Raw genomic sequence first — 18,919 nt, 5'->3', positions numbered from 1 at the left:
CCAGGCTATCAGTTCCCTCTGAATGGCCTGTCAGGCCTGTTCCAGGCTATCAGATCTCTCTGAATGGCCACACAGTCAGGCCTGTTCCAGGCTATCAGTTCCCTCTGAATGACCACACAGTCAGGCCTGTTCCAGGCTATCAGTTCCCTATGAATGGCCACACAGTCAGGCCTGTTCCAGGCTATCACTTCCCTCTGAATGGCCACACAGTCAGGCCTGTTCCAGGCTATCAGTTCCCTCTGAATGGCCACACAGTCAGGCCTGTTCCAGGCTATCAGTTCATTCTAATGTCCACAGAGTCATTTGTCAGGCTATTTCAGCTCATTTCTAATGCCAGCACAGTCATGCCGGTTTTAGGCTGTCAGTTCTCTTGAATTGCCAGTGCTGTTCGAGGCTATAAGTTCCCTCTGAATGTCCACACAGTCAGGCCTGTTCCAGGCTATTAGTTCCCTTTGAATGGCCACACGGCCAGGCCTGTTCCAGGCCATCAGTTCCCTCTGAAAGACCACTTAATCAGGTCTGTTCGAGGCTATCAGTCCCTCTGAATAGCCACACAGTCGGGCCTGTTCCAGGCTATCAGTTCCCTCTGAATGGCCACACAGACAGGCCTGCACCAGGCTATCAGTTCCCTCTGAATGGCCACACAGTCAGGTCTGTTCCAGGCTATCAGTTCCCTCTGAATAGCCACACAGTCGGGCCTGTTCCAGGCTATCAGTTCCCTCTGAATGGCCACACAGACAGGCCTGCACCAGGCTATCAGTTCCCTCTGAATGGCCACACAGTCAGGTCTGTTCCAGGCTATCAGTTCCCTCTGAATAGCCACACAGTCGGGCCTGTTCCAGGCTATCAGTTCCCTTTGAATGGCCACACAGACAGGCCTGCACCAGGCTATAAGCCCTTTCTGAATCGAATGACCACACTGTTAGGCCTGTTCCAGGCTATTTTACTTCATTGTGTTCATACTGGTAATGTAAAGTTTCGGTGAAGCTAAAGTTTACTGATAATGCTAGTTTGTACCTGAACCCAGTGGTATCTGCATTTGCTCTAACATATTGATGAAAGTACTTGTTCAATCATTTGTACATAAACATGTTACAGAATATAGCGTGATGAAAATCTGTTTGTAAACATATCATTAACAGTAACCCATAGCGACTAATGATACGGAATAAGCAAATCACAAAAACTTGCATGTGTATTTTCAAGATGATCAATTTTAACTTCGGATGATCAACAAAGTCTCCACTACAATATCTGAATCATTTCTTAGTGGCTTGAAATTGATATAGATAAGTATCATCTCCAATGATGGGTTAAAAATATCCCTTTAAGTATATTTCCAACCCATTTTGTGCATAACAAAACGTAACAGAGTTTGCATTTTTTGTGTCTAGGGTGAAGACGAACCACCCCTTTGTACCAAATGATTATCCTGAATGTCCTTGTATTTTGCAAGAGAATCATTAGAGGTCGTTGCTAGACCGTGCACTTGTCACGTCATGACACTCAACCAGTACCAATACTGTGCCATACAGCAGCGGCCTCTAGCGATCCACTTGAAAAGTGTCTGCTCAGGATTGCGTTATCAACAGAGTTTGCATTTTTTGTGTCTAGGGTGAAGACGAACCACCCCTTTGTACCAAATGATTATCCTGAATGTCCTTGTATTTTGCAAGAGAATCATTAGAGGTCGTTGCTAGACCGTGCACTTGTCACGTCATGACACTCAACCAGTACCAATACTGTGCCATACAGCAGCGGCCTCTAGCGATCCACTTGAAAAGTGTCTGCTCAGGATTGCGTTATCAGCATCAAGGTCAGTACCCAATTTTACCCTCATGGTACTTTGTGATCTTTATTTTCTTCAAAACAAATATGCCATTTTCAGTGTTTTATCTTTAATGCAGGGTCATTTTCATGCTGCAAATTTCTGCAGCTTTTATTTGTAACAGGATCCAAAATGATCAGGGAAAATCCATTTTGTTCCCTTTTTATGACTTAAAAAATGGGAAAATGAAGTAAGGCATTTTACCAAATGCAAGGTACGGCTTTTTTTGCTAGTTTCTTAGAAATTCGAGACATTTTTGAATTGGTATTTACGACATTCTGAGCCAGTTGACTAATAAGAAATTGGATCTTTCATGGATTTCTTGTTTCATGGATTTCTTTCTTACTTTGAAGAGAGGAGAATATATGAGCCGAGTGATTCAAATCTGGTAGTCTCAGTCAAATTGCTCAGTTTGGTAGTCTGATTGAAATGGCTGAATTTTGGAGTCTGAGTCGAATGATTCAAATCTAATGGTCTGTGTCAAATGACCAAAATATGGAGGTCTGTGTCAAATGATTCAAATATGGAGGTCTGTGTCAAATGACCCAAATATGGAGCTCTGAATCAAATGACCCAAATATGGAGGTCTGAGCCAAATGACCCAAATATGGAGGTCTGTGTCATATGATTCAAATCTGGAGGTCTGTGTCATATGACCCAAATCTGGAGGTTTTGTGTCAAATGACCCAAATCTGGTGGTCTGTGTCAAATGACCCAAATCTGGAGGTCTGTGTCAAACGACCCAAATCTGGAGGTCTGTGTCAAATGACGCAAATCTGGAGGTCTGAGTCAATTGACGCAAATCTGGAGGTTTGTGTCAAATGACCCGAATCTGGAGGTTTGTGTCAAATGACCAAAATCTGGAGGTTTGTGTCAAATGACCAAAATCTGGAGGTTTGTGTCAAATGACCCAAATCCGGAGGTTTGTGTCAAATGACCCAAATCTGGAGGTCTGTGTCAAATGACCAAAATATGGAGGTCTGTGTCAAATGATTCAAATATGGAGGTCTGTGTCAAACGACCCAAATCTGGAGGTTTTGTGTCAAATGACCCAAATCTGGTGGTCTGTGTCAAATGACCCAAATCTGGTGGTCTGTGTCAAATGACCCAAATCTGGAGGTCTGTGTCAAACGACCCAAATCTGGAATTTTGTGTCGAATGACCCAAATCTGGAGGTTTGTGTCAAATGACCCAAATCTGGAGGTTTGTGTCAAACGACCCAAATCTGGAATTTTGTGTCGAATGACCCAAATCTGGAGGTTTGTGTCAAATGACCCAAATCTGGAGGTTTGTGTCAAACGACCCAAATCTGGAATTTTGTGTCGAATGACCCAAATCTGGAGGTTTGTGTCAAACGACCCAAATCTGGAGGTTTGTGTCAAACGACCCAAATCTGGAGGTTTGTGTCAAATGACCAAAATCTGGAGGTCTGTGTCAAATGACCCAAATCTGGAGGTCTGTGTCAAACGATCAGATTAAGTCAGGTGGCTCAAATCTACCACACTGAGTCAAATGACACAAATCTGGTGGAAATTCATTTATGTATTCCTTCATCATTCGTGCTACTGCTTTAACGTTATTACTAATGCTGCAATAGTCACCACCACTAAGCTACCATTACTGCAACAGCAACAATGATTACTGCCACAGTTACTACTAGTACTAAAGTTACTAAGCACTGCAATAGCACAAAAATGTCCGCCCTATGTGCCATTAGACACTACAAGGGTGCCAGCAATAACAACAACATGTAGCAGTTCTGGCTATGCTGTGCCTACTGACTCCTGTTGTTTGTTCACCAAGCACACTCATGATTATTCAGTGTTATAATCAACAAGTCTAGACACATCCATACCACGTCCCGCTAGCGTGTGTACTATAACATTTCGTTACATCTACAGACCATCAGCAAGCTTACAGCCTTACTACTCACCTGTGCGTACTCTAACATTTCGGTACATCTACAGACCACCAGCAAGCTTACAGCCTTACTACTCACCTGTGTGTAATCTAACATTTTGGTGCATCTACAGACCACCAGCAAGCTTACAGTTTACAACTCACCTGTGCGTACGACGGCAGTTAGTTCTTACTCCAGGACCGCTCGTTTTGTAAGAGTCATGTGTTCAATTTTCCTTCATCATTTAGTCCAATACATCTTTCAACTGAGTAGACTTTTGCTTAGAAAAGGCTACCATAGAGGTTGATTGAGTGGCATATTGATACTTTCTTTTACAACATTACGATGATGGTCCAGCTGCAAACTCATGAACACACTAAATGTCCCCTCTCACTTGACGTGCGGCACGCTTGCGGCATTGCTGCGTTCGTTCACTGCGGCACTGTTGTGTTAATTTCGCCGATTTTGTCTTGCACTCACACTGACGTGCGGCACTGTTGTGTTTCTAGACTAAATGAACATGTTATTGACAATTGCAGCGTTGTCAATTTATGAAAAATCACCGTAAAATGATGAGAATGCCCCAAAATGAGATTTATAATGAAAAGATTTCCCCTATGATAATGAATTATATGGTACATATGCTATAAATAACCTTGAGAGACTTTTACAGTAAAGGAAATGACCCAAATGAACGGACACGAACTATATACCAGATTTCACTCGATGTGTACGTTTTGCACCATGTAACGTTATGTGTAATTATGTATGTTTATATGTTTATTCACCAATTTTGCAAATTTCTAAAATGAAAATGTTTGATATTTCATACTTTTTTTGTATGACGCTGAGTATTTTCATTGTCGGCGGATGGCTTGCCAGCCTATTGATGTCTAAGTCTATCATATTTTTAAAAAGTGAGAAAAATATGGCCCATGGGTCTGAATGACTGCAATTTTGTATTTTATCGGTGGCAGGCTACCAGCAATGATTAGCTTGCAACGTTATAACGCACACGCAAACTCGTTATCATCCAACATAAATAATTTCTTTTTGAACGTTGTATGATAACTTTTATCTCTACATCCGTAGGTTAATCGATAACGTTAAACCAGTTACTTATTTTTTTGTTTTCAAGTATAAAATACTGACCTACTTTCCATTAAATAAATCAATAGATGTATTTTTAAGTTAACTCTGAATACGGATACAAGGTAAGTTTTCTGGAATTCGCAGTGTTTTAACTGGATCGAAAACCGCTGTAAAATTATTAGAAATGCATCTAAAATAGTTTTTCGGTGATAAAATGATGTTTACTTTTGATTCTTGGTGTAAAAGAGGCAAAATATATCCTTGATACTGTTTGGGGCATGGTGGCGGCACTGTTGGGGAATTGTTGGGGCACCGTTGGGGCACTGTTGCGGCACTGTTGCGGCATCTTGCCACTGGCGTTATTTTTAAACTTTTTAAAAAACGTCGCGCTTGCAAGCGGCACTTCTAGGTTTGCTTGCGGCACCTCTAGGTTTGCTTGCGGCACCTCTAGGTTCCGTGGGGGTACATCTGCGTTTTCGAACGCAGCAATGCCGCAAGCGTGCCGCACGTCAAGTGAGAGGGGGCCTTAAGACTGTTGGGTTAAACGGGTTCCAAGTCCGCGATACCTCCCTAGGCCCTCTAAAGCTCTAAGGTAGTTAACTCTAGTGTTATTACAGCTGCCAAGTGTCCCTACTGCCTGCCTGACTAATATGCTTACGCCAGTGACTGGCCCCTTGGTCCTCTCCGTCAAGTTTCTCCAAGTCGCATGGTCCTGTGCTCTGGTTTCCGCTGTCCTAAGACTTTGTCCAGTATCTTTTGTGATCTAGTCATTCCAACGATTAGAAGATGTACCCCGTGGTCTTGAGTTTTCAAACTCCTGGTTTCAGACTTTATGGACCAAAGTATTTGGTTATTTCCTCATCGTCTTTACAGATAACACTCCAAATGGATGACATCACAGCTAATAAGGGACTAACTCTATCGCAGGAACCACTGGCAAAATTAGAGTCAGCAGAATGTTCTGTTTGTTGTGTCCATAAGATACAAGACCTATTTATCAGAGCATTCGATGCATTTACTAGGTGATTACATTTGTACCATTATAGTTGTCTACACCGTGAATTCTCCTACGCAGAGACATCCAAAGGTGCAAGCAAACTGCTTCTTGTCTGTACTCTGCTATCTCAACCGTCACCATCAGTTCCTGTGGGCGTCGCCACAAACCAGCTGTCAGCCAATCAGAGAATAGGCCTTTCAATTTTCAAAAGGGCGATGACGGTTGAGATAGCACAGTACAGACAAGAGGCGGTTTGCTGGCGCTGTTGGATGTCTCTGCGTAGAAGAATGATACCATGATAGATCATCGGAAATGCAGCTTTCAATATTCGTTTACATATTGGAAAACAGGCTTGAATCAAGGCAATGCAAGCTACCAATGCAAGAACTATGATTACTCCATACCCCATTAACCTGGTGATATGAGAACAGCTCAGCTCACAACCTGCCCTGCGACGAGTTTGCGTATACCGGGGCCCTTACACACTGAGTCGGCGTGCACCAGCCTTTTTTGCAGACGCTGGTCCTGACTCGTCAGCCGGGGATATTTCTTGGCTCCAAGACTTGTGAAGACGGACTCCGTCGCGTTCCTGATAGTATATCTTCAAGACATCACCAGACGACTTTGATATTGGCGCATATCTGGACCTTTCAAACCAATGGAGTTGGTCTGTAAGCATGTATGCCCTGTTGTCTCGATATTGAGACTTGATGCCACAAAAGGCTATACTCTTCTGACCCCTGGTCATGCGGATAGGGTTCTGGTAGTGTAGACGTTTGATCCTATTGGCACCATATGCAGCCACCCTCTGATCTACGGACCTTATTTTCAAATCTTTTGAACCATATGCCCCTTTTGCAAATAGCTGTAACGGTTTCTGCTTCTGTAGTGCCGGTGTTCCATACACAGCGCCACCTGCCTTCTTCCGTATTTCTGCAGCCCTATTTGTGTAAACCTTACATTTGTTCAGACGGGCAGGACTCCTGTACAGCGCATGGGCTGTCTGCATCTTTCGTATCTCGGGAAGTGCCACCTCTGCTCTTGCCGCGTAGAAAGTAGTGACGTGATCGTCTTCGTCTTGAGCATCAAGATGAGACGGCTGCCACTCCCAGCGTTCAACGTTCTCTTCCTGGACGCAGTTCTCATACCTGACGTCAAGCGTCAGAGGCAGGGAAGACGGGCGCCAGTTCGCTTGCCGTGAGGTGTTCTGGTAGTTGTAGTACTCGTCTGGAATCTGCCAGTAGGGATTCTCGTCTGATGGCATCGAGGAGCGCCGACATCGATATCCAGGGTTGTTAAAGTCAAAGAACTCGTCGGGAATCTGCCAGTATGGATTCTCGTCCGATGGCACCAAGGACCACCGATATCGGTAACCAGGGTTGTTAAAGTCAAAGAACTCGTCAGGGATGTCCCAATATGATGAGATGTCACCTTCTGATGACCAATGTCGAAAGTTGTTGGAGTAGAAGTAGTCCTCTGAGATTTCCCAATAGGCTGGGAGGTCGCCTTCTGTTGTCATATCGACGGTTGCACCCCCATCGTTACCATGGCCACCAGTTGGTATAATCCAATTGCGGATAGAGACGACAGGTTGGGCCTGCTGGTTGTCATGACGACGGGAACGCCACCTCTTTACCAGGCAGCTGATAACTACTGCGCTAAAAACAATTCCTGCTGACGAGACTGACAAAATGATCGTCTGCACCTCACGTTGGTCTTGGTTGGGTAGGGGTTGTGCTGTTGTCGGTGTGTCCAGATTAGTTGGCTTCACGTTGTCATAAATTGCTGTGCTGTTCTTCATCGTCAGATTCACATCTTTGATGACATCGGCCGTCTTGTTACTGACCGTTTCGTTACTCATCTGTGGTCCATCGACGGCATAACCAGTGTTGTTGGTCCGAACTAGATCTCCGCTAGTCTGGCATACGTTAGTGTCCGACTCTTCTCGTCTTGTAGCGACGAATGAAGACCTGAATGTCTTCTTATCGCTGACTAAAACGCACGTCACATTCTTCTGTATCAGCGTCCTGTCACCTGAGACGTCCTTTTGCAGGTGAGGCGGGATCGACTACAAAGGAAACCACAAGTGACGTCATGTTGTTCTTCTCCGCAGTGAAGGCAGAAAGCTGTATGGTAGATTCTTCGTTCCAGGCGAGGTTTACACCGGCCGTTTCTGTGCCCAGCCAAAACCGCTTGCACCAGGAAGTGACGGTGTTGTTGTGTCCATTGTGATCCCCTTCCATCACAACCATGACGACGTACGATGATCGGTCGACCTGCAGCTGGCTTTTTGCTTTCCTAAACCCTTGTCGACAGTCGTATAAGTCATACGTTTTCTTTGCTGTGGGAACACGTGATAACTCCATGCACTTGCTACCGCCGGTAACTCTAACCTGTCCTATAGACGAGCCGGACATCCAGGTGGCCTCCCATTTGATGGTTTTTCGAAGTCGACCATGCAAGCCGAACAACTCATTTCCGGCAAGATCGTACCCAACTGGCCATTTTTTTCGCCCCAAAATGATATCCTTGGGCATGCATAATAAATCATTGTATCTCAGGTCCAACGTCACCAATTTGACAAGGGACACAAACAAGTCCTTTGGGAGGCTCTCCAGCCGATTGGACGCCAAGTGAAGTGAGCTTAAGTTCGTTAACCCCCGGAACCATTCAGGACTAGCAAACCGTAACAGGTTATGTTCTAGTATCAACCTTTTCAACGAGTTAAGCCCCGCAAAACTTTCGGGCTCAATATCTGCGATATTATTGTGTGACAAAGATACGATAAGCAGTTCATCCGGATGCTTTAACTCTGTGAACCAATCTTTTTTGACGTGAGTCAAGTTGTTATGATCTAGGGCTAAAAGCTTCAAACTCTGGAAAGAAGCAAGACTGTCGGGTTCCAAGTCTGTGATGCCTCCTTCAATAAGACTAAGGTAGTTAGCTCTTGTGTTATTACAGTAACCAAGTGCATGGAATGATAACACCCCAAAAAGGTGGCCTCTTACAGCTAACAATGGACTTTCTCTATCGTAAGATTCACTGGCCTCATTCGAGTCAACTGGAGAAGGTTCTATTGTTTCTGTGCATAAGACACATGCCCTGTTTACTTTATGGTTGATTACGTTTACTGCGAAATTGAATGGGAACCATATATAAAGATTTTTATGCCATAATACATCTTTGGAAATGCAGCTCCGGCTGTGTTTTACTTTGCAGTTGGGAAAACAGGCTTGGATCAAGGCAACGCAGGCCACCAAGGTGAGAACTGTTATCACCACAGACCCCATTTAATTTGACATGAGGCACTGATGATAACATGAAGTAGAACAAACATGAGGTGTTGTTCTCTAACAAGACTGAAGCACGTGATTTGAACCCGGGTCAGATCACACCATGATAACCTGTAGTGTCCCCCGTCAGCAGTTTCATCACATCTGTAAATTACTAAATTACAAGTTTTTGACACTCCAACGCTTTTGTGAATCATCTGCCGGCATACCTTATTCCCCAGTGCAATACTATCGCTTATAGCCACAAACGTTCTTGCTTTTACCATTAATGCAGAAATTTTCACCGTGGCATAAACATTTGCAATAGCTTTGTTCTTGATATCAATGAAATTATTAGAACTTACAGTCCCGGTCCAACACTACAACAAAGGTCTAAATACTACAACACAGTCCCAAGACTACAACGTAGGTCCAAGACTGCAACGCATGTCCAAGACTATGACACTGGCCAAAGACTACGACGCAAACCCAAGACATTCAATACGGCATAGATTCAAGACAAAAATACAGGTCCAAAACTACAATACAGGCTACAACTAACAATACAGGCCTAAAACTACGATAAAGACCCAAGACTACAACAAAGGCCCCAAACTACAACACAGGTCCAAGAATACAACACAGGCCCCCCAAAAAAATACAGTCCCAAAACTACAACACATGCAAATGTCCGACAGCAAATGTCCGCCACCACAACACTTGTCCAAAATTGAAACACACGTCTAATACTACAAAAGGGTCCAAGACTTGTCCTACGTCCAAAAGGAGTTAAAATCCCACCATCTGATTTATAAGCGTCTGTTCTCAACTTATCCTTCTATTCTTACCTTTGCAGCAAAGTGAGGGGTCGTAACGATGATCAATGGTAAACGTACACCTTTCCCCCTTCTGGTTGTAATTTGGGAAACGAATATTGGAGGAGTATTGTAGCAGCACCCTACGCTTGCGCTCCCATGTATACACTGATGGTAAGCAGAGCTACATATGTACTTATGCTGCTAATCATTGTTGTCTGGTATCTCATCAATGGCATGAGAAAAATGTGTTTTTACAACTAATAGAAACATCCCGGATTGGTCTACATAACCTACGGGCATTGGAAAAGTTTCTGACAGGCATCATACCAATAGTATTTTACATATTTGTGAAGAGACGTATTTAGGGCAGAAGACTTTAATTCCCGTAGTAAAATTAAATTTCTTTCACCGGTCTGCATGTTGCTATGATTGTTAGCATATTTGCAATTCTGGGTCACACAAGAATGTTTCTAGTTCTGGGGATTTCTAATATTAAAGGAAATGCAGCACAGACAATATTGTCTTGTCGCAGCCGTTTGTGTCCGCTGTCCTCCGGCTATGCATTCTTCCCGTCTAGACCATCACATTGTTGGAATGTACTATGTAAAAAAATAATTATGTATTCCATGGGGGACTGCAGACGATGTGTTTGGAATAGTTTTGAAAAAGGTGTAACTTTAATTTGGCAAAATAAATGTCTAAGATTTAGGTCCTTTTCAGCCGTTCTGCGCTTACTACGAACTTTGCCATTAAAAATCGAGTTTTGATCAAAGATTTTTCTTTTTGATTCTAAACATGTCTACTAAGTGTATTTCACCTTATAAAAGTGTCAGAACGTGAAAAAAAAAGTTTTGAAAAAATGCCATTGGTAATGCATTAGACACGATAATTTCGCTCAAAACATAAGATTTAGGCCCTTTTCAGCCGTTCTGCGCTTACTACGAACTTTGCCATTAAAAATCGAGTTTTGATCAAAGATTTTTCTTTTTGATTCTAAACATGTCTACTAAGTGTATTTCACCTTATAAAAGTGTCAGAACGTGAAAAAAAAAGTTTTGAAAAAATGCCATTGGTAATGCATTAGACACGATAATTTCGCTCAAAACATAAGATTTAGGCCCTTTTCAGCCGTTCTGCGCTTACTACGAACTTTGCCATTAAAAATCGAGTTTTGATCAAAGATTTTTCTTTTTGATTCTAAACATGTCTACTAAGTGTATTTCACCTTATAAAAGTGTCAGAACGGAAAAAAAAAGTTTGAAAAAATGCAATTGGTAATGCATTAGACACGATAATTTCGCTCAAAACATAAGATTTAGGCCCTTTTCAGCCGTTCTGCGCTTACTACGAACTTTGCCATTAAAAATCGAGTTTTGATCAAAGATTTTTCTTTTTGATTCTAAACATGTCTACTAAGTGTATTTCACCTTATAAAAGTGTCAGAACGTGAAAAAAAAAGTTTTGAAAAAATGCCATTGGTAATGCATTAGACACGATAATTTCGCTCAAAACATAAGATTTAGGCCCTTTTCAGCCGTTCTGCGCTTACTACGAACTTTGCCATTAAAAATCGAGTTTTGATCAAAGATTTTTCTTTTTGATTCTAAACATGTCTACTAAGTGTATTTCACCTTATAAAAGTGTCAGAACGTGAAAAAAAAGTTTTGAAAAAATGCCATTGGTAATGCATTAGACACGATAATTTCGCTCAAAACATAAGATTTAGGCCCTTTTCAGCCGTTCTGCGCTTACTACGAACTTTGCCATTAAAAATCGAGTTTTGATCAAAGATTTTTCTTTTTGATTCTAAACATGTCTACTAAGTGTATTTCACCTTATAAAAGTGTCAGAACGTGAAAAAAAAAGTTTTGAAACAAGAATGGCGTTAAAAAACACCCTGGCGACGCGGCTTCTGATGGATTTCAGAGTCTTTATATGAAAAAGAGGTTTATTTGCTAGCCATGCTCACGACACAGTCTTGCACGCATGCAGTGAGTCTATCTTGGGAGAAGCCTCGCAAACACAATTCAACGCTGTAAAAAGTTAAGCTTGCCTAATTCTGGGTAAATTCTGAAAATCTATACATATGTAGAGTGGAAGCCGCTTAATTGCACACCCAATTTGCCAGCGAATTTCGTTCAATTATCCGGCGTGTGCGATAATGCGGAGTTGGTCATTTGGACCGCATCACCACGGTCGGAGGGGCCGAGAGGTGGTATGGGAGGTAGTACAACGCACAGTTTATTTACGTGTCACAGTAGTGCTGTACCTGTTGTGCTCCGGACGTCATATACATGTCTTCACGAAACATCGTACTGCAATGCACTTGAAATCGAAACTAAAAGTAAGTTACTGTATACGTTATGTAGCTTCCTGATAACGAAACTAAAGCATTGCACCGCCGAAGGCGAGTGTTATGTCCGTCTGTAGGACCTGAGTCGCTGTGTTGTTTCCAACTGGCTGCCAAGAACATAAAACCACTGCATAAGTATTTTCCCGCGACCCTAATTACGTAATTAGACAATGGACAGATAGAGAACATTTGTTATTGAGTATGTCATAGCAAGTTGTCTGCCAAATCGTAACGCCGGCTTTGACAACCTTTAGCGGGCGGGCGTCTCGTCATGGTGCCGATCCCACAATATCGCTTTCGTTTGATCCCAATAACAACTTCATACATGTTGTCAGTATAGCGACTTCACAAATAAAAGGCCGTTATCGGCTTATTTGTCTGACGATTTTAAGCACGCATTTTCAGTCAATTTGTCGAAGATGTTTGACAAATTTTCGTGCAATTATCCGGCGTTGGTGATTTTTGTCGTACAGATAAGCGAAGTCACTAACAATGGAGTGAGTGGGAGACGGTTTGGGATTTTGGGATTCCGTGCAATTACCCGAAGTGTGCGTTTATCCGAGGTGCAATTAACTGGCTTCCACTGATTAACATTCGCCAAAAAGGTTATATTTGGGCGTGTTTAGTCGCAAGGTGACACCCTCTCTATTCAGAACCCCTTATACACATATCTCTGTGTGTGTCTGTGAACAGCATAACTTGATAAGTCTTGGATGGATCTTTAATGGTATTTAGTAGGAAATCGAAGGTCAAAGTCGATAATGGATCCCCTATCTACTTCCTAAGGTACTGCAGCGGAACTACCATTTTTATATTTCCTATTCTGGACATGTCACGGTCTTATTTTTTCTTAAAGTTGGGTAGCTCTTGGGACAGAGAGTTAGTGCTATAAGTTTGGGTCCCCTGGCACTTTTTTTTCGGAAATTGTTTCGAAGTTTAGAGGAGAATAAATCAAGGACGTTTGACGGATCGTCATGCTGTTTTAGGTTTTGTAGGTCTAAGTGGAGCACACGTCATAAGATAATTATTATGTAAATCAATGTCTAATTCGCGTAAGTAATGTAATGAGGAAATTTTATAAATCCCTACATTCCATGACACTTGTCACATATGTAACTGAGAAAGACAGATTTTTTTAGGATATTGATTATGCAAATAGATACCTCATTTGCATAATTAATGACAGGATACTACAATTCTATAGTAGTAAATGATGGAAATTTTATATTTGAGGCATTACGATGCAAACTAAAGTGAAAAGTATTGAACATAAATCATTCAAACCGGCAGGGTACATCACATCTAATTTATGAGGAAACGCTACAACAGCCTTATTTCCTAAGAAATAAGCAGTTGTAATAAACTAAAAACCTATTCCCAAATCAAAAGTCACTTCATACTTGAAAAATACCTTTCGTCAGTTCGTAATAAAGCTTTTGCTGTTAACATAACCAAATTAAGAACCAGTTCACATTGCTTGGAAATAGAAAAAGGTCGGTACCGTAATATAGCAGTCAACCAGAGGCTGTTGAAGATGAGTATCATTTCTAATGACATGCCCTACATCTAGCGTAGATAGACAAAAATTAATGGATATGATCACATGTAAATCTAACACACCTTTACCAACACATGTACTTTCAATCAACTTATGTCATGTCCAGACTACATATCTTCGTATTTAGGCCAATACACATGTAATGCTCTAAAAAAGAGAGAATCTATTGTACAGTAACAGACCGACTTGTTTAACTTGCATATTACACTATGTCAATGCGCCATTTATGTTCACATCCCTATACTATACATGTATCTAGTTATAGACCTTAGACGAGTCATTGTATTGATTGACTTATCACCATTGCCTTACAATTGTACCATGTAGACACACAGGCAGATAAACGGCACCGAACACATAACCTTTAATGGGCGATATTACGTTTTAACGTACTGTAAATGCATTTAAGTTCGCGGGGATTTAATTTCGCGGTAGCGGGAAAAGGGACTTTTCGCGGTGGTTTTAATTTCGCGATGAAATGGCCAACGCGAAAACCGCGAACATAAATCCACCAAGAACATTTCTGCATTTATAGTAATACGCTTGGGTTCTGTACATGTATTCGGTGTCAAGCTTTGTTGGCACTCCCCCACTCCAAAAGAGATATCCAAATGATAGCTAATTATCAACTATGCACTCTGACAATTTTTTGTTTTAGTGCTTTACCTTTATAACCCTAGCGCGGCAATACAGGTAGAATAATGCTAGGCATTATAAACATTTAGATCTCTCTCGTATTGATCATTAATTATTTATTCTGTGATCTATGCTGTACGCTTCATGTACTATACCAGCGAAGTCTATACGATAGTCTACGTAAGTCTAATCAAGTCTTTTGTCTCAGTTAAATTGTAGATACACTGTTGACAGACGGAATTACGGGCAGTATAAACAGTTACTATGTTACACAACATGTATACTGTATATCATTCTACCTCAGAGCATCGGCAGTGTTTGATCAGTTCATACTTGGCGCTCTACCAATTTTTCATAGCTCATCTCACCAGCTATTGGTCGATACCACATTTAAATGAACTTCCAGATATGGTCAAGTCACATGTCCTATTCCTAAAATAGCCTAGGGGCCTGGTACATGGTAACACCCAAATATGACCCAAATACAAAATGCGCCATTTGGTCTATCCTTAGTATCTGTTTCAAATCGTTTCAGTGTCTTCTTTCCAGTGTCCGGCAAAGTAATAACCGACTGAAAGAATATCGAGGCCGGATGGACTCGACTTAAGCAAGCAAGTAAGCAAGAAAGAATAGCTTAACGTGACCACCTTTTCATTAGGCATTTTGCAGTACACAAAAGAGGCGACTACAAGCGATTTTAGATTGAAGATATTTGGAGAAAGAACATTTGTGGGTTCCTGCGAACTTGCGAAAAAGTCTACAAAAGAATGACACGAACAAACTATATTTCAATACACAGTATATTTTGCGGCGCCCGGGTAGCTGTGAACTTGAGAATATAGCTACCCAAGAACAATCAAGAATGTCTTATTCTACGGTCACATTTCCCCCGGGCTCTGTCGGGAAGTTACCGGAAACAAAAGTAAAGCTGTTTATCAAGGAATACGCTCAAACTAAACTCATCATGGCTTATTTGATGTTTTTTTGTGTGTGTTCTTTGGCCCCTTTATGATTATATCATACTTTTAGGGTTCGTTCCAAGGTCTGCTTTACTATTCTCCAAGTAGAGGTTTGGTCGCGGAGATAGTTGTGATCTTGTGGAGTACCGGGAGTTTTACTTGCTCCCCCCGTACAAATTCCGACTTCTACCATGATACGACTACTCCGCGACCCAACCTCTGCTTGGAGAATACTGTAATGCATTTAAGTTCGCGGGGATTTAAAATTCTCTGGTAGCAGGAAAAATGACTTTTCTCGGTAGATTTAATTTCGCGGTAACACCATAGACTGCAGTCTAATACTATAATAGAAAAATGTTCGCGGTGGTTTTAAGTTCGCGGTGAAGTGGTAACCGCGAAAACCGCGAACATTTCTGCATTTACAGTATGTGTCACGAGATAACATCGTGATAGTCAGGACCAGGTCTCCCCTGTGATGATAACCATATGGACAGGGGTCGGGTCACACAGCCACGCCACGGTGGCAGTCAGGAGAGGACACGACGTGGGAGAGGACAGAGTAAAGTAGAGTAGAGTACTAGAGAGGGCTGATAAACAGAATGAAGTTGAATTTATCAACTATATGGCTGTCACCTGTATTTGAACGTGCACGTGACATTCTGGTAGTGCAGCTGGGGTGGAGATGAGGCAAGTTCAACCAAGATAGAGATGGGAACTGGGAGATCGAGAGAACTGAGGACGTGGCAAGGCTACTGCAGTACTGGGCCTGTGAAGTGTGATGGGTGACGCGCGGGGCAGAGAGGCAGAAAGAACACATATAAAGATGCCTGCCGATCCCTGACTCTGAAGAGAACGCCAGCCCGGAGTAAATCTTCCATGACCACTGTATTGACACTCGGGGAGCGAGGCAAGATGCGGCGGGTACGGGCGATGCAGGGCTTAGTGGGAAAGACATCTCAAACTACTCGTCAGAAGGAAAGGTAGGTGGACCGTGTTGTGGATATCTGTCTTGTACTGTTGTGTACTTTAACGTTACTTTACTTCATTGTAGTCTTAATTTTTTCGACACTTAGTTATGTGATTGTGACCCGGAGGTCTGAATATCGGGCAGCGATCCACCATTTTGAAAACAGGTTTAAGTTACGTAACGTTTGCGTTAACTTTTTTGTACTTCCATAGATTATGTTCAAGTTCATGTTTATGTATCTGTTCACCACGTAAACGGTTGTGTAGTTTTCTTCCTGCCACATGTCTTCTTCGGATTGTTTTGGTGACGTATAGTGAGAGAGAAATCCGCATGGTGTAGAGCTATATTTGTCGCAGCGGATTTCCGAGAAGTCTATATAAAATGAATTCCAGATGTGGCACAGCGTAGGGAAACGTGATGCATTCTGATTGGCCCAGGCAACGTGGTCCGAGACGAGACTTATCGTAAACTTTCTACTTTCTAATGTTGTCCGTTTGAGGATATCGGTACACCTATATCTCAACTATTTCATCCACCCGTTCCTTCCCAGATTTTTGTGCCCACATGCTTCCTAACAATGCAACAATTAGACTACTTATTCATGTTGAATAGCATTGTCAATTGTGAATCAAACCAAGGTTAGGAGGTTAAAATAATGTTAATCTGCTTGATAAAACCTGATAAATCTATGTAACAAAGCGTTTGGGGTGACGCCTAAGCTTACTTGGTGTTGCCTGGAAAGTAATGACCATAATGGTTTGAAGTTTGGCTGACATTTATAAAAGGTTTTACATGCCCAGAAATTCGAGCTGTACATTCCTGCGTGAGGCATCGAACTTATTGATCACCCCTTAAGATTTATTGATGTGTTCGATCAGTATAAGTGCCGTCTATCCTGGTTCGTTGTGCGAACTAGTTTGTTAATTGTAAAAGTGTGATAAAAAAATGAGAATGACTTACTAAGAAAAATTTACAATTTACGTTGCTCTTTCCGGTTATCATATCTGTTATCTTGCCAATGTGCAAGAGGACGCCGAAAATTTGGTTAACGTTTCATCCACCTGCCTTCATGTTCCGCCGGGGTTCCAGGCCTCTCCAAATATTCTCTCCAAATGTTCTCTCTCATCCATGCTATGCTGGCCCATATTCATAGGATATTAAATCTTATTCTATACCTCTATTTTTGTAGTCGTCAACATTGTAATGTGCTGATTTTCCAGCCTTTCCAAATATACTCCAGTTGAATATTCCAGTAACGGTCAGCTGTTCCCTCTTCGTCCCTATTCGCAGTTACAGGGCTGCAGGGATACGTACTTGACGATTACGTCAGACGTTGGCGATTCCAGTAGGTCAATCATCGAAGCAGCTGCGGGTCAACGTCTTTCGGTATGTCGTCAAGGTAAGTAAGCACGATGTTCCAATGCGTCGAGTAACCAGAGTTCAACTTAGCACAACTTTAAGCCTGGGGCACAACCCACCGTACGTGCAATTTGTCCGTACGTTTTTTTTTTGGTGGAGGCCACGTCCGCCACGTATTCCTGAAAACGCTGAGGCTGTACAGAGCAGGTGCGTCGCCCGTACTGGCACGTACAGAGGGCGAATCCGCAGCCCGAACGCAGAGAAAGTTCTGCATGAACTTAAATTTCTACGGCGTGTCTGCGTGATCCAAAATCCGTCGGATTCCCTACGAGCTCGTACGGAGACGGTACTTACCACTTACGGACACCAAAAGATTGCCCACGTTTTGGCACGTAGACAGCACGTATTTGCACGTACGGCGGGTTGTGCCCCATGCTTAAGGCAGCTAAGTCAAAATCTGTACACTACATTTCAGCTGACAAGGCATAAATAAGCTTACCTCACTCATGAATACCGAAGACAAATTTCAATTTCTACAGTGTTTTCTGGTTGTTACGAATTGACAAGAAAGAGAAGAGAATTGCTTTTGTACTTCAATTTTAACCTTTGTTCTTTGCGTGCGTTCTCTCTACGTACAGCAGCTCCTGAGATTAACATTAGCTAACTATGACGACCATCCATGTCGTGACTTAATCCATGTAGAACACACACCAACAGACGTACAGCGATAGTAGCAAATTTATGAGGGTGATTTTACAATAATCCATTATTGCTAGCATCACTATTATATTACTATAGTATAAAACTATTGCATAAAACTGGTAAAACTGTGTTCTCTCGTGATCTAATGCACAGGCCAACCAAGCGGACAAGAGCGAAGACGACGAGGTGTTCCTGACAGACGTATGTCATGTCCATCAGGACGACACATTCCCGCCACACCCAACATAGAGGCTCTTACCGCCACAAGGGAAGTAGGTCGAGTCCTTTCACGAGAAGTGGCCATCGCTGAGAGGAGCCAGAATAAGCGTTCGTGCGGCTTGAAAATTTTGAACAGAGGGGGGCACATAACATCCAGAACAGCGCCATCGACAGAAGGAAGGCAACATGAGGGAAGTAGAGGCCAGTAGCAGAGCCAAGACGTGTAGCCGATAGATTTCGACCATACTTGTACATGTAT

General features: G+C 42.3%; 1 long non-coding RNA gene across 1 annotated transcript; it reads left to right on the top strand.

The window, feature by feature from the left end:
* The first annotated feature begins 15,729 nt into the window (after positions 1-15,729).
* Positions 15,730-18,901, top strand: LOC118423800. The gene is made up of 3 exons (XR_004832118.1): positions 15,730-16,393; positions 17,671-17,779; positions 18,595-18,901. It is a non-coding gene; the product is annotated as an uncharacterized LOC118423800 (long non-coding RNA).
* Positions 18,902-18,919: the final 18 nt, after the last annotated feature.

This window comes from Branchiostoma floridae, chromosome 10, assembly GCF_000003815.2.
Source record: "Branchiostoma floridae strain S238N-H82 chromosome 10, Bfl_VNyyK, whole genome shotgun sequence".
NCBI lineage: Eukaryota > Metazoa > Chordata > Leptocardii > Amphioxiformes > Branchiostomatidae > Branchiostoma > Branchiostoma floridae.
This window is presented reverse-complemented; position numbering and strand designations above follow the sequence as displayed.